This window comes from Magnolia sinica, chromosome 6 (assembly GCF_029962835.1).
Source record: "Magnolia sinica isolate HGM2019 chromosome 6, MsV1, whole genome shotgun sequence".
NCBI lineage: Eukaryota > Viridiplantae > Streptophyta > Magnoliopsida > Magnoliales > Magnoliaceae > Magnolia > Magnolia sinica.
In genome coordinates this window covers 88,193,087-88,207,724 of record NC_080578.1, presented here as the reverse complement: position 1 = coordinate 88,207,724, position 14,638 = coordinate 88,193,087, and the positions used below count along the sequence as shown (strand labels likewise).

The window sequence follows — 14,638 nt, the reverse complement described above, 5'->3', positions numbered from 1 at the left end:
ACCAACATTCCATATCCTGTGATTCTAAATCAAAGATGGTTGTCAAATCACTTTGAATTCACCAGAAAGTCCAGAAAAAATTTAAAAATTTTCACAATTTTTGCTCAAGAAAATACTGATTAGGTAAACTAATCTCCCACCCCCAACCTAAAAGCTACATTGTCCTCAATGTAAAAGATATGAGTATGGAATGCGCATAGAACAACAAAAGTAAAGAAAAAGTGAAGGGAAGATAGTACCTGAATGATGAATCATGAGAGACTTTCAAAGAGATCGCAGCATGGAATCCAGTCAGCACGAGAGAGAAAATAACACAAAATTAACAAAAATAAAATCCTACCTATACCACTTTCGCAGGTGCTCTCGATTGCATTTAGCGCATGCAACAAGCCTTTAAACCCCTAGGTTACCCCTAGTGGACGAGTTGTAGTCTCGTGAGGGTTTGCAGGAATGTTACCCACAAACATTGAACTAGCTAGGAAAATGAAATAAGTTGAAAAGCTGGGTTGCCTCCCAGGAGCGCTAAGTTTAACGTCTTCAGCCAGACCAAAGCAACTACCATAATCCTATGAAAGCGATAAACCTACCTATACCTCCATCAGACTAGGAGATCAGTCCTGGTAAACAGGATCAGTCAGAGGCATGGACATGTCCTCTGAATCAAATTTCTCGACAAATGGCTTTAAACGATGTCCATTTACTTTAAACTCCTTGCCATTGTCGGGATCTCTTATCTCGACGGCCCCATGAGGATAAGCAGTAACAACAATGTAAGGGCCGGTCCAACGAGATCGAAGCTTACCCGGAAAGAGATGTAATCGAGAATTATACAAAAGGACTGTCTGGCCTGGCGTGAATGATTTTCGTAGAATATGTTGATCATGAAACGCCTTCATCCTGTCCTTGTAAATTCTCGAATTCTCGTATGCGTCGTTCCGGATTTCTTCAAGTTCATTCAATTGAAGTTTGCGTAGCGAGCCAGCGCTGTCCAGATTGAAATTAAGATTTTTGATCGCCCAGTATGCTTTATGTTCCAGCTCCACAGGCAAGTGACAAGCCTTCCCATAGACAAGTCTAAAGGGAGACATTCCAATAGGAGTTTTAAATGCAGTACGGTATGCCCATAAGGCATCGGTCAATCGGATTGACCAATCCTTACGATCTGGGTTAACCGTTTTCTCCAAAATGTGTTTGATCTCCCTATTGGAAATCTCAGCTTGTCCACTTGTCTGAGGATGATATGGGGTGCTCACCTTATGAGAGATACCGTATTTCTTCATTAAGCTCTCAAATGGTTTATTACAGAAGTGTGAGCCCCCATCACTAATGATGGCTCGAGGCGTTCCGAATCGAGAAAGGATGTTTTCTTTTAGGAATTTAATGACCGTGCGATGGTCATTCTTTCGACACGGAATCGCTTCGACCCATTTAGTGACATAATCCACGGCAAGCAAAATATACAGATTCCCAAACGATTGGGGGAATGGTCCCATGAAATCGATGCCCCAGCAATCAAATGCTTCAATGATAAGAATGGGATTCAAAGGCATCATATTTCGACGGGACAATGCTCCCAATTTCTGACAACGCTCACAAGCTTTGCAAAACTCATGAGTATCCCTGAACATAGTGGGCCAGTAAAAGCCACACTGCAGAATCTTGGCCGTGGTCTTTTTAGCAGAGAAGTGACCACCACAGGCCTCTGAGTGACAGAAGGAGATGATGCTCTGATGCTCATCGTCTGGTACACATCTCCTTAGAATTTGGTCTGGGCAATATTTAAATAAGTAAGGATCATCCCAGAAAAAGTTGCGCACCTCGGTGAAAAATTTCTTCTTATCTTCCATTCCGTGCGGTATAGCACCCGTAGCAAGATAATTAGCAATATCAGCGAACCAAGGTGAATGGGAAACTCTGAACAGCTGTTCATCAGGGAACATGTCATTGATATGGGTCGCCTCAAGGGAATCAGAGGTATTAAGGCGAGAAAGGTGATTAGCCACTACGTTCTCTACTCCATTTTTATCTTTAATTTCCAAATCAAATTCTTGGAGTAGAAGGATCCATCTTATCAAGCGGGGCTTAGAATCATTCTTAGAAAGAAGATACTTCAGTGCCGCATGATCTGTATATATAATGATCTTGGATCCGATCAGGTAGGACCTAAATTTGTCCAAAGCGAACACTACGGCTAAAAGTTCCTTTTCCGTAGTCGAGTAGTTCACTTGGGCAGATTTAGAGTCCTACTTGCGTAGTGAATGACGTAGGGCTTCTTGTCTTTTCTCGGCCTAGGACCGCCCCAAGAGCATAATCGAAGCGTCGCACATAAGCTCAAAAGGAAGGTTCCAATCGGGGGCTGCATGATAGGTGCATTGGTTAACGTGCCCTTAAGCTTGGTGAAAGCTTCCTGGCATTACTCAGTCCACTTATACAAAGCATCCTTTTGAAGAAGATTACATAAAGGACGAGAGAGGAGACCAAAGTCTTTATGAATCGCCTGTAAAACCCTGCGTGTCCTAAGAAGGATCGCACGTCTCTGATGTTCTTGGGTGGAGGTAGGTTAGAGATAAGATCGATTTTTGCCTTATCTACCTCGATTCCTTTGGACGAGATGATATGCCCAAGGACAATTCCCTTCTGAACCATGAAATGGCACTTCTCCCAATTAAGTACTAAGTTCTTTTCTTCACATCTTTTCAGCACACATTTAAGACTTTCCAAGCACTTGCTGAAAGATGGACCGTAAACAGAGAAATCGTCCATGAAGACCTCTAGATATTGCCCCACCATATCAGAAAAGATACTAAGCATACATCGCTGAAAGGTGGCAGGGGCATTACATAGTCCGAATGGCATCCTTCGATAGGCAAAGGTGCCGTAGGGACATGTAAATGTGGTCTTTTCCTGGTCTTCAGGGGCTATCTCTATCTGGTTGTAGCCCGAATACCCGTCAAGGAAACTATAATAGGAATGACCAGCTAACCTTTCCAGGATCTGATCAATGAATGGTAAGGGAAAGTGGTCTTTCCTCGTGACGGTATTCAACTTCCTGTAGTCAATGCACATTCTCCAACCAGTAGTGACTCTAGTTGGCACGAGTTCATTATTAGCATTGGCTACGATGGTGATTCCGGACTTCTTAGGGACCACTTGAGTTGGACTCACCCATTGGCTATCAGATATAGGGTATATAATACCCACATCCAATAGCTTAAGAACCTCGGCCTTAACCACTTCCTTCATATTTGGATTTAGTCTACGTTGTGGTTGCCGAGCGGTTTTTGCATTATCCTCAAGATATATGTGGTGAGTACAAATCGAGGGATCGATTCCCTTGAGGTCCGCTATCGTCCATCCCAGGGCTCCTTTATGCTCAATGAGAGTAGATATAAGCATACTCTCCTGTTCTTTCTCCAGGTGGGCAGAGATCACCACCGGGTATGTCTCATCTTGACCCAAATATGCATATTTCAAATCAGCGGGCAAAGGTTTTAGGTCAAGCTTCGGCGGCTTGAGGTTAGACGGTAGAGGCACTACATCAGTTTGTGGTAATTCTTTAAATTGTGGCCTCCATCGGTTAACTTCAAGTACCGGTGCAGTATCAAGTAAGGCGCACGTCTCCCTAATCATGTCATCATCAAAATCATGGGAGTGGGCCAGGCACGTCTCTAGATGGTCGGAGGATAAGGTCAGAGGTGTCCTATCTTCCACGAAAGAGTCAATCATGTTAATGTCGTGGAACTCGTCATCATCCTCTGAATTACTGCCGTTATTGAAAAAAATGTTTGACTCCAATGTCAAATTTTCAAAAGACATAGTCATAATACCATTCCTGCAATTGATAATTGCATTTGACGTGGCAAGGAATGGGCGACCAAGAATGACGGGAATCTGAGTGCTCATGTTATTGATGGGTTCGGTGTCCAGGATGATAAAGTCTACAGGGTAGTAAAATCTATCAACTTGGACTAACACATCCTCAATTATCTCTCTTGGTACACGAACAGAAAGATCAGCAAGTTGTAGTGTGGTTAGGGTGGGTTTTAATTCACCCAAACCTAACTGTTTGTATACCGAGTAGGGAATCAGATTGACGCTCGCTCCTAAGTCAAGAAGTGCGTGATCAATTCGATGGTTCCCGATTACACATGATATGGTTGGGCTACCGGGATCCTTGAATTTCTGCGGCACGTCTTGCTTCAGGATGGCACTCACTTTCTCAGTCAAGAAGATTTTCTTTTGAATAATTTTCCGTCGCTTGGTCGTGCATAAGTCTTTTAGGAATTTGGCATATGAAGGTATCTGTTTAACGACATCAAGCAGAGGAATGTTGACTTTCACCTGTTTCAACACCTCTAAGATATCCTGAGAGTTAGAGAGAGGTTTTGGTGAAACCAACCGTTGGGGGAATGGAGCAACTGGCTTCTCTAGAAGTTCCGGTTCCACTTTTTGTGGGACATCACTGGATCCATCATTGTTGTCCTCTTTTGGTTCTTGAGGCTTGTCGGGCCTAACCGGAAGAGTTTTGTCAATGATCTTCCCACTCCTAAGAGTGGTGATGGATTTAGCATGTCCCATCTGATTTGAAGAGCTGGGATCATTATTCTCGTATTGTGGTTTAGGATTGGGGAGAGGTTGTGCAGGAAGCATCCCCTTTTCTATAACCGTCATACGAGAATCTATTTTTTGCATGAAATCTGTGATTCCCCGCATTGCCTGAGCCAGCTCTTGTATGGGATTTTGAACCGGTTCCTCTTGAGGTTTCACTTGATTTGGATTTTGATTGAAGAAACCTGGAGGAGTCGCCGTTTGTCCATTCCTCCAACTAAAGTTTGGAAGATTTTTCCAGCCAGGATTGTATGTGTTGGAGTTGGGTCCAGTAAAAGGTCTTTGATAGTTATTTACGGCATTGGCTTGTTCATTCAACACTCCTCGAAAGGCAGGTATTGTAGGACAGTTTTCAGTTGTGTGAATGTTGCAATCACAGATGCCGCAAACAATTTCATTGACCTTATCCTTCTTTCCTTCCATGGCCTCAACTTTCCTTATGAGCGTAGTCACTTTACACTTGAGATCATCCTCTTCTTTCAAGAGATATAATCTACCTTTCTCCTTTAATTGAGTTGGCCTAGACGTGGTGTTTGAATTTGGGTAATAGTCCCAAGATTGTGTTTTTTCAGCCAAACTATCGAGGTAGTCCCATACCTCGTCGATATCTTTATTAATGAACTCTCCATTACACATTGTCTCGACCATTTGGCGCATGGAAGATGTCAGTCCATCATAGAAAAAATTTGTAATGCGCCACGTTTCAAATCCGTGTTGTGGGCATGAACTGACCAAATCTTTGAACCTTTCCCAACATTGAAAGAATGTTTCATCTTCCTTTTGGGCAAAGTTCATGATCGCTTTTCTGAGGGTAATCGTTTTATGATGTGGGAAAATTTTTTTTATGAATTCCCTCTGCATATCGTTCCATGTGCCAATGGATCTAGGACGCAGTGAATGTAACCACGTCTTAGCTTTCTCTTTTAAGGAAAAAGGAAAGAGTTTCAGCCTAATTGTATCCTCAGATACATTAGGAAAACATAATGTAGCTATAATCTCATCGAACTCTTTCAAATGTAAATATGGACTTTCAGATTCAAGTCCATGGAATTTGGGAAGGAGTTGGATAACTCCTGGCTTGATGTCCATTTGTCCTGTGTTTTCAGGAAAAATCATGCATGAGGGCGTACTCACTCCCGCCGGTTGTAGAAAATCTCGTAAAGTACGAGGCGGGGGTGCCTGTTGCACCTCATTCTCATCTTGGGTATCCTCCACCCTGGGTGGGAGTAGAGGAGGTTGGTCTTCAGCCATAACTTCACTTAACTCAGGGGATTTCGAGTGGTGTCTAGTCCTGCGATGGATAGTCAACCCCTCAACCAATCCTCCTTCAGTCAAGAGACGTCGAGTGTCGTCACGGGCCCACTTGGGCATGAAAACACTCGCAGCCCTCGATTAAAAACCTAATCCTAAGAAAGGAAAAGAAAATCTAGAAAGAAAGAGAGAGTTGGAAAGAAATTACCAAATTGGAGTCCTAAGTTAAAAACCTGCAAAATAAAACAAAAATAAGTTAGATTCCTAAAAAGAGAAGAAAAATAACAGTAAATTAATTTCTAAAAGAAGGAATTCTTAAAAGAAAGTGAAAATTTCTAAAGTAAATTAGGAAAGATCTAAACTAGAGAGTAGATTATTAAAAGAGAACTGAAAGATAGGGAGTTGGAAAGAGCTTACCAAATTAGAAATTTCTATCTTAAAGGCCTACAAAATAAGAAGGTTAGTTCCTAAAAATATTCTAAAAATAAATTAGGAAAATAAATTAGATTCTAAAAGTGCTGGAATTAGAAAATTTCTAAAATTTAAACCCTAATTCTAAAAATATGAAAAAGTAGAGAGATTAGAAAGGAATTACCAATTGAGAAACTTATGTCCAGATCCTATAAAATAGGAAACAAGTTAGTTTTGAACTCAAATAGAAATAAATAAATAAATAAATAAAACTAAGGTTAGTAAAATCCTAATCTTAAACTAATCCTAAAACCAATTAATTTCAGAAAATCGTAACCGTCAGTCCCCGGCAACGGCGCCAAAAACTTGTTCACTCCCCAAGTATAGGGTTGTGATGTAGTAATAAACTCGGTAAGACCGAGGTCGAATCCACAGGGACTGATACCTGTACGTTATCTGAAATCAAGTAGAACTAGAACTAGACTAAGATGCGATCTAAATCAAGTAAAACTTAGGGAATAATTTGTGGAATAATTATCTAAAACTTAAGTAATTCAAAGGAAGGAAAACTAGGGATTCAGAGGATCCACTCGTAGAGATCAGGGAGATCGTATGCCAGGATCACAAATTATGAAAATTTACTGAACTGCCATTGATATAGGTTTCAAGAGATGAAAGGTGTATGAATTAGAATGGATTCCATCACCAGACCATGCCCAGGAGACAAAGCAAACAACAGAATTAATCTAATTATCAATCAATCAACATGCCGTGAAGGTCAGGAAGGTATTGTCATCCTACCATGCCCAGGAGACAAAGCAAACAACAGGGCTTCCTGACTTCATAAATATAAAAAGAGGAAAGGAATATTCAAAGCCATTGCAAGCCCATTGTAATTTCAGTCACAACATGCCATTAACAACTAAAAATATTCCCATAAAATTAAGTCAAAAATAATCTCTTCAATCTTAATCAAAGGGCACCAGCAACATCTCTCCCATCAGGCTACAAGCTTCACCTCTTAGCCCTAGCTAAGAGGTTTAGCCACACATGACTGGGCTAACAAAAACAACAAAATAAAAAAATAAAAGGGAAAAGAAAAGAATAAGAAGGAAGAAGAGAAAACCCAAGACCGAGCACCCCTTTTTCTTCCCGTTTTCTTCCTTTGTCAAAAACCAAAAAAAAAAAACGAGCGCTCCTTCCATGCACAGCAGCCACACTCTCCGTTTCCTCCCTGACCGTGCAGCTGTGCACAGCAGCAGCAAATGCTCCAGTGCTCTCCTCCTTTTTCCTCTGCCTAGCTCCCCCCCTGTCTCAAAAACTTCACGATAGTTCTCTCCGAATCCCCTTTCTTTGTTTCTCTCTTCTTCTTTTATAGACAACAGAGATGGCCGTGGGTGCATGCTGGAGTCGGTGCGAAAGTTAGAAGAGAACAAGGAGTCACGCACTCCTCTTTCGCAGCGAAACCGCAAACAGCGTGATTTTTGGAGTGATTTCTGGAATAGCGAACCTCCTCACCTTGGAATCTGACTCCATGGTGAGGTTGAAGACCCAGCTTTGTAGTGTTTGGACGGTTCGGATTGGCCATCCGACCCTCTCTATGGATACACAATAGCTCGGAAAATCCGAGTTTTTCCGGACTGCGTAAACAGCGCTTGCGTATTCTTTACGCTGTGACAATGGTGGGGTCCACAATAAGCTTCAAATGAGAAATCCAAGCCATCCACCAGATTCCTCTCGAAATTTCGGTCGGGAAAGAGTGGTCTTTGCCGTCCTTTGACGCGGAATCAGAGAAGAAATCACCCAAACATCAATTTGAACGTTGCAGGGCAGTCCACTTATGGCCTCTGTATCGTGCACGTGTGCTTGCATGGGTCCAAAAGTTTAGCATGGGTTTGAAGAACTCATGGCCCTCTACAAGATGGACGGCCTGGATCATTCACTGGAATGATGTGTGGGGCCCACTAGCATCCGCAAAGCCGTCCGTCCGTCTCGCCGCGTGAAACGGCCACCGCCGTATTTGAAAAGGAGATGCGGGTCAGCGCTGCTGACCCGCGTAGCGTGGTTCGGTGCACGGCCAGTGCCGTGTACATGGTGTACACGCACTGGCCCTGTGGGGTCCATCGTGATGTATATGTAACATCCAATCCGTCCATCATCTTTAGTACTTCCATAAAAGGGGTGAGACCAAAAGTGAAGCATATCAAGATGTCAGGTGGGCCCCATATCATTATTTTGGTAGCTGATCTGTCCGTTGGGCTGCTCCCGCGATGATCCGACGGATGAATTCCGACATGTACGGTTCATTTAGAGTCCTCAAGCCCTGTATAGAGTTTTGACCTGAACGGATAGTGGGAACCCTGTGATCTTTCATTATGAACCAATTTTGGGCCACTTAAACTTCAGTTACTTGATTTTCACGGATCTCCGGTGTGTAAATTCGATGATCTTGGTCCCCTGGGGTCCGTCCCTTGCCTTGGTGTCATCAGAGCGTTAAATCCCAGCTTTAAACACCCTTTCTTAGTCTCAGTTCGTAATTACACCTTGCATCACATACACAGTTAAACCAAGCCGTTAAACAGAGTCATGCTCATAAATCCAGGTAATAAATGGGGTCTGATATGCAATATTTGACCCTCAACAATTGGCAGGTGGATAGTGAGGTCTTTTTCACTCACCTTATTGCGCGCGATGGGGCGGCAATCTGGCTTGGAGTGTACTAGACCCTAGTGATATTCCAGATTTTGAGCTGTACCGATATGTGGACTTAGATGAGGATTTGTATGCTTGAGTTGCATTTCGCATTGCATGACCTTGGTATGGCCGACATCATTCATGCTTTGCATCGCATGGCCTTGGTACGGCTATGGTATTCTTAGCCTTCATCAGCATGTTCCGCATTACTCTGATACTGCATAGCTGCATTACCACCTTGAGCATACACTTTCACCACCCTCTAAGCTTTCTATAAGCTTATGCACGACCGTTGCGTGCAGGTGACATTGGATCGCAGTAGCGCTGAGGCTTGGATACGTGGCAGATCATTTTGGAGTTTTTTTTTGTTCATCTTCATTGTATTTCCCTTTATGCTCATTGTACTTGTAAAGTTTTTTATCATAGTGGAAATGTGATGAAGTTTTTTGTTGTTTTTTGTCGGTTATGCCTTTGGTTATGCTTATTACGAATCAAACTGATGTTGAAAATCCTCCTTGTAGCATCCCAGGATCGAAACCTGGCGAATGGGTGCTGGGAGCCGAGAATGGGGTTCTACGGAGGCTGTCGGCGCCGGATTCGGCGATCGAGAATTTTGTGAGCCTGGTTTCCGAGTTTGGGGCGTGACAGTTTATGTAGAAATTTAACTAACTTCTTGATTGATTTTGATCTTCAAACACAGAGTCATCTTAGGATATGTCCCCAACAATTCCAACTACCCAAATATTAGTAATTGCGGTAATTTTCCAATAAAATCTGTATATAGATTTCAATTCCAGCAACTGTGATTAGTTTCCAACAATGTAAACACAAATTTCAGCCACCAAAATTGGATTTTCAACAATTAGAAATAAAATCCAGCTCACAATCAACCATAAATCCAAATGACCGGAGTGAATTGCAGCACCTATTGCTAGATTTTAACAATCAAAATTCTATAGGAAAATCCACAACTGGCCCATATGCACAACTATGCCATGAAGAGAACGCTTCAATTTTAATTGGCATTTTAGAATAAATCCCCCCAAAACAAAATGTGCCTCACTATTAGCTCTTGAGCCTGGGCAAAGGAGGGTCGATGTCGGTTATGCAGCCAATCACCCAACCTCTGCAGGGCAATCATGAGAAAGTTGACCCTGAATCAATGATAATGACACCATGTTTAGCTGTCCAAAGATAAAATATAACAAATCTTCAATCTTCATGTTGGGTATTTCCTACTTACCCTTCCTAATGATCTTACCATAGTGGCATATGATTAATATGCAGAATACTACAAATCTTCATGTCGGATTCATGGAATGATATGCAGAATACTACAAATTATGCAGCATTCCAACATCCTGTGGCAAATTGTAGTAGTAGTTGAATAATTGGAAAAGAAAGACAACAACCCTTGTGACATATGAATGTTCTAAGACAAATTTATTATCTAAATGACATTGATTTTCTACTCCTACTATCGCAAATATTTGCTTGAACATACCGTAGATTACAAATTTTGAGCACATTTGTTCTTCTCGTTATTTGTTTTAGGTGGCTGTTACTTTTTCCTTAAATTTGTAGTTTTTGTCGATGGTATGCATTTTTTCCATAAATGACTAGTTCAAAAATTAGATGATTAAACTATGGGTGTTTTACTCTTTTTGTTATTTATTTTAGGTGGTTATTAGTTTTTCATGAATTTCGTGCTCATGCTGTTGTAGATAGTGTTATTGTAGCTGGTTTTTTCTTCTTAGATGGCTATGTGGGTGTTGTAAGGCTAGTTAATGATATGATTTTGGAATTTACTTATTTCTATATTTTAGGTGGGTATTTGCTTCTTTCATGAAATTTGTGCTTTGAATAGAAGTACATCGTGGAATATCAGAATATTCTGGTATTTTTATTCTTTATTGGTTAGTTCATCTAGGTGAATTGTAGCTAGGAAAACTATATTCTTGCTTCAGGAATGAGCGATTGAATATTATATGTTTTGTTGTTATTATTATTATTTTATTTTATTTGTTAAATTTGAGATGGGTTGTTTCCCACCTTTGAAACATCTTTTGCGCGTATCAGAAGCATTTTCTTTGTGTATATTTTATAAATTGTTGGAATTGCATTATTGAGTACTCTAATTAGTAGAATGCTATTGTCATATCAACATTGGATGATAGAATTGATAAGAAGTTTGTTATTTCTTTGGGATGGTTCCATTCTCACTGTAGATTTTTACTCCCTTCATGACTGATTCTCATTTTTCTAGAATGTAAAATTCTTCATATTTTTATGTACGCCTTCTAATTCATGTTTGAATAGTTTTCCCAGTGAACCCATCCAAAGTGTTGGTTATCTCTGCTAATTTTGAACTCTATCTTTAATGGTGTTGATCTCGTTCACAAATTTAAATGGGTGTGTGTGTGTGTGAAAAACAAAGGATGTACAACCATTCGGGTGGGCTCCATGAAAAAACAACATATTGTATAATTTCAAGCAGGCCCTGCCAAACCAGTTGCAACCACTCTTCATCTCCCCACCTTTAGGACTTTTGACAAACAAAATCAACTCCCAAACACACAAACAACAGTGGGTAGTAGAGCTTCTCTCTACATAGCAAAGTAGGAAGCAAATCTAAGAGCTTCTCTCTCTTTCTTTAGGCATTCAATGTCAACAAAACACACAAGCCACACTGCCTCCAATTTCCACCAGCCTTGCAAATTCCATTTGTACAGCAGCCAAAGCAGGCAAAACAGCACAGCGGCTGACTCGCTTCCTACCTACCAGCCCACAAGTTGCTCACACGCGCAGCGGATAGAGCTGCCAACATTCAGATGGATCAACTCACCACCCTAGACATCTGACATCTACCTAAGCCATTTGACAACACCAAAGATGATTCCCCACTAAATCCAATCTAACAACTCATCAGCTTTCAGCATCCAAACCCAGATATCCCCAAGCAGAGACAAAACACATCCCCACCTTGTTCTTCTGAAACCAAACAAATAATCCTTCAATTAGTGCTCATGCTGTATTCTCTTCAAATTTCTTTTAACTAGTTGTATTTAATTGCTGAAAATGTGATACTGCAGGTTGTTGGAGGCTCGTGTGGAACTTCGACCTTTGCTTCTTAATTCTCATGATCGCTTAAAGGATCTATTATTTTTAGATATTGCCCTTGATTCTACAGTTAGGACGGCCGTTGAGAGGGGATATGAGGAACTGAAATAATGTTGAACCAGAGGTGGATTATTGTTGGCATGTCCACAGTTAGTTTCCATTGCACTATCTACTCATTTGGTATTAGTGTGTTTAGTTTTTCTTTTCTGATTGGTGTTTCTGCTATGTATCTACTTTTGGGTGTCTTTTTTTTTTTTTTTTTTTTTTGTTGGGGGGGGGTGGTGGAATTAGCAAATAACAATAAGCTTCTACTAGAAAGAGAAGACCTACATCACCTGTTTCTGTTTTTATCCTAAAATATTTAAATCAATCTCACCATTTATTTCATTACTACATGTCAGAGATGCTTATTGCCAATAAAGACAAACTCCCGTGCATTGATTGCATTTCCCAGGTTCAGAAACTGCAAAAGGAGCTACAAGAGGAGATCGACTTGCATTTTGCTTTGGCAAATGTTGTTGCTCAAACTTCTGCACCTTTGTCTAATTCTCCTTCTCAGATTCCCGCCAAGGTAACCTTCCTATATTCATGTCTTTGTTGTGTGTGTTTCCCTATCTTATTAGGTAATCATATCTTACAATTATTGGGTCTTTGTGTTGCTATTTATGTGCTCATGTATTTTGCAAGCTCAGGAGCTGTTGTCTAACAAAGCTGTGCTCGAGATCACAGTTTTAAAGCTTGAAGAAGAATTGATTGCCTTGCATTTTCTACTTAGTCAGGAGAGGAATGAACGCATGTAATTTGGAGCACTGATCTTCAATAGTAATGCTAGAGAAGGATCCTTCAATTTGGTTACTTCCACTTCTTTATGCTTATAATACATATTATTTGATATTTCCAAATGGACCCTCGAATTTATAGTATATGTAGTTCAAAACTGGAAGCTAATCATGAGCTTTCTACACAGAACTCAGGATCATGCAGCAGAGACAACCTCATATTAGTTTTGGTTATCATGCCATTGCCCATTCATTTTTTTAAAAATAAAAAATAAAATTGTAGTTGTTACTGAAATATTTAACAAATGACATTTGTTAAAATTTTTATTTGTTTCATGTCTTTCTTGGCTGCATCGTGTCCTGTATATCTTCCCATTATCCATCTAGAAGATATTATTCCTTTCCTTAATTTTGGGTCTTGACTGAAACTCATTGTTCATGAAACTTTCAGGCTTATCTAGCATTTTACACTATTGGTGGGCATTCGTTTAGTGCAGCTGACATTGAATACATTATTCTAAAGATGAAACCTCCAAGACTTTAAGCCCTCTCATGTCATAAGGATTAATCAGGTTTGGAGCAACCTCAAGGACTAACCAGTTACGGATCTAATCTGTAGCCAAAATCTATAGCTACGGCTTTTATCCGTAGCCTTTGATCCTCTTTCTGGTAGTGATTATTTTTAATTTATACACATTTATTTTATCAAATTTCAACTAAAGAGGCCTCATCTCCAAGATTGCTCCAGTTAACACCTGGTTGTTTGGATGTTCTTTTTAATTTAATTGGCAACCCCGTCACTTTATCCAGTAATCTCGTCACTTTGTCTACAATAACCTTGTCACTTTGTCTAACATACCTTTCATTTTAACTAGTGAAATCTCGTAACTTTGTCCAACAACCCCGTCACTCCGTCTATTAAAACCCTGTCATTCTGTCTACTGTATACCATCACTTTGTATTGCAACCTCGTCACTTTGTGTAGTGAACCCCGTTACTTTGTACCACAACCTCGTCACTTTGTCTACTGAACCCCGTCACTTTGTCCTACAACCTTGTCACTTTGTCTACTACACCCCGTCACTTTGTCCTACAACCTCGTCAATTCATTTAGTGGAACCGAGGATGTTGTGAGTAAAGGCTAGTTTAATCAAATTTTGCTTTATGAGATGGATGCAATTAGGAAGGTTGCAGGTAGAGACAGATGCTGGCTGGATGGAGGGATTTATTTAATTTATTTTTTAAAGCATTTTTGTGTAATTTTTTAGTAAGCATGCAGAGACAAATGTAATTTTTTTTATTCTCTGATGTATGGCGGAATGATAAAATTTAATTGATCCAGTTCTAACTGGCTAGCATTGTTGTGTTTATTTCACCCATATCCAAATAATAACTAGCTAGCATGCAGAGACATGTAATTTTGGGGTTCACACCCTTTTGGAAAAAATAAGAGTATTTTCAATTTACTTGGCAGCCCCATCACTTTTTCTAATAGAATCCCATCACTTTATCCAATAATCCCGTCACTTTATCTGTAAGAACCTTATCACTTTATCTAGCATCCCTTTCACTTTATCAAGTGAAATCTTATCACTTTGTCCAACAACTCCATCACACTGTCTATTAAAACCCCGTCACACTGTCTAGTAAGATACAACATCTTCTCTTTATCTAGTAAAACGTCATCACTTTATCCAACAACCCAATTACTTTGTGGAGTGAACCCCGTCACTTTGTCCAGCAACCTCGTCACTTTGCCCAACAACCACATTACT

At 40.4% G+C, this 14,638-nt stretch overlaps 1 non-coding gene across 1 annotated transcript; it reads left to right on the top strand.

Annotated features, from left to right (window-relative positions):
- Positions 1-5,314: 5,314 nt before the first annotated feature.
- On the top strand, positions 5,315-5,421 carry LOC131250395 (small nucleolar RNA R71). Its single transcript, XR_009173320.1, has one exon. It is a non-coding gene; the product is annotated as a small nucleolar RNA R71 (small nucleolar RNA).
- Positions 5,422-14,638: the final 9,217 nt, after the last annotated feature.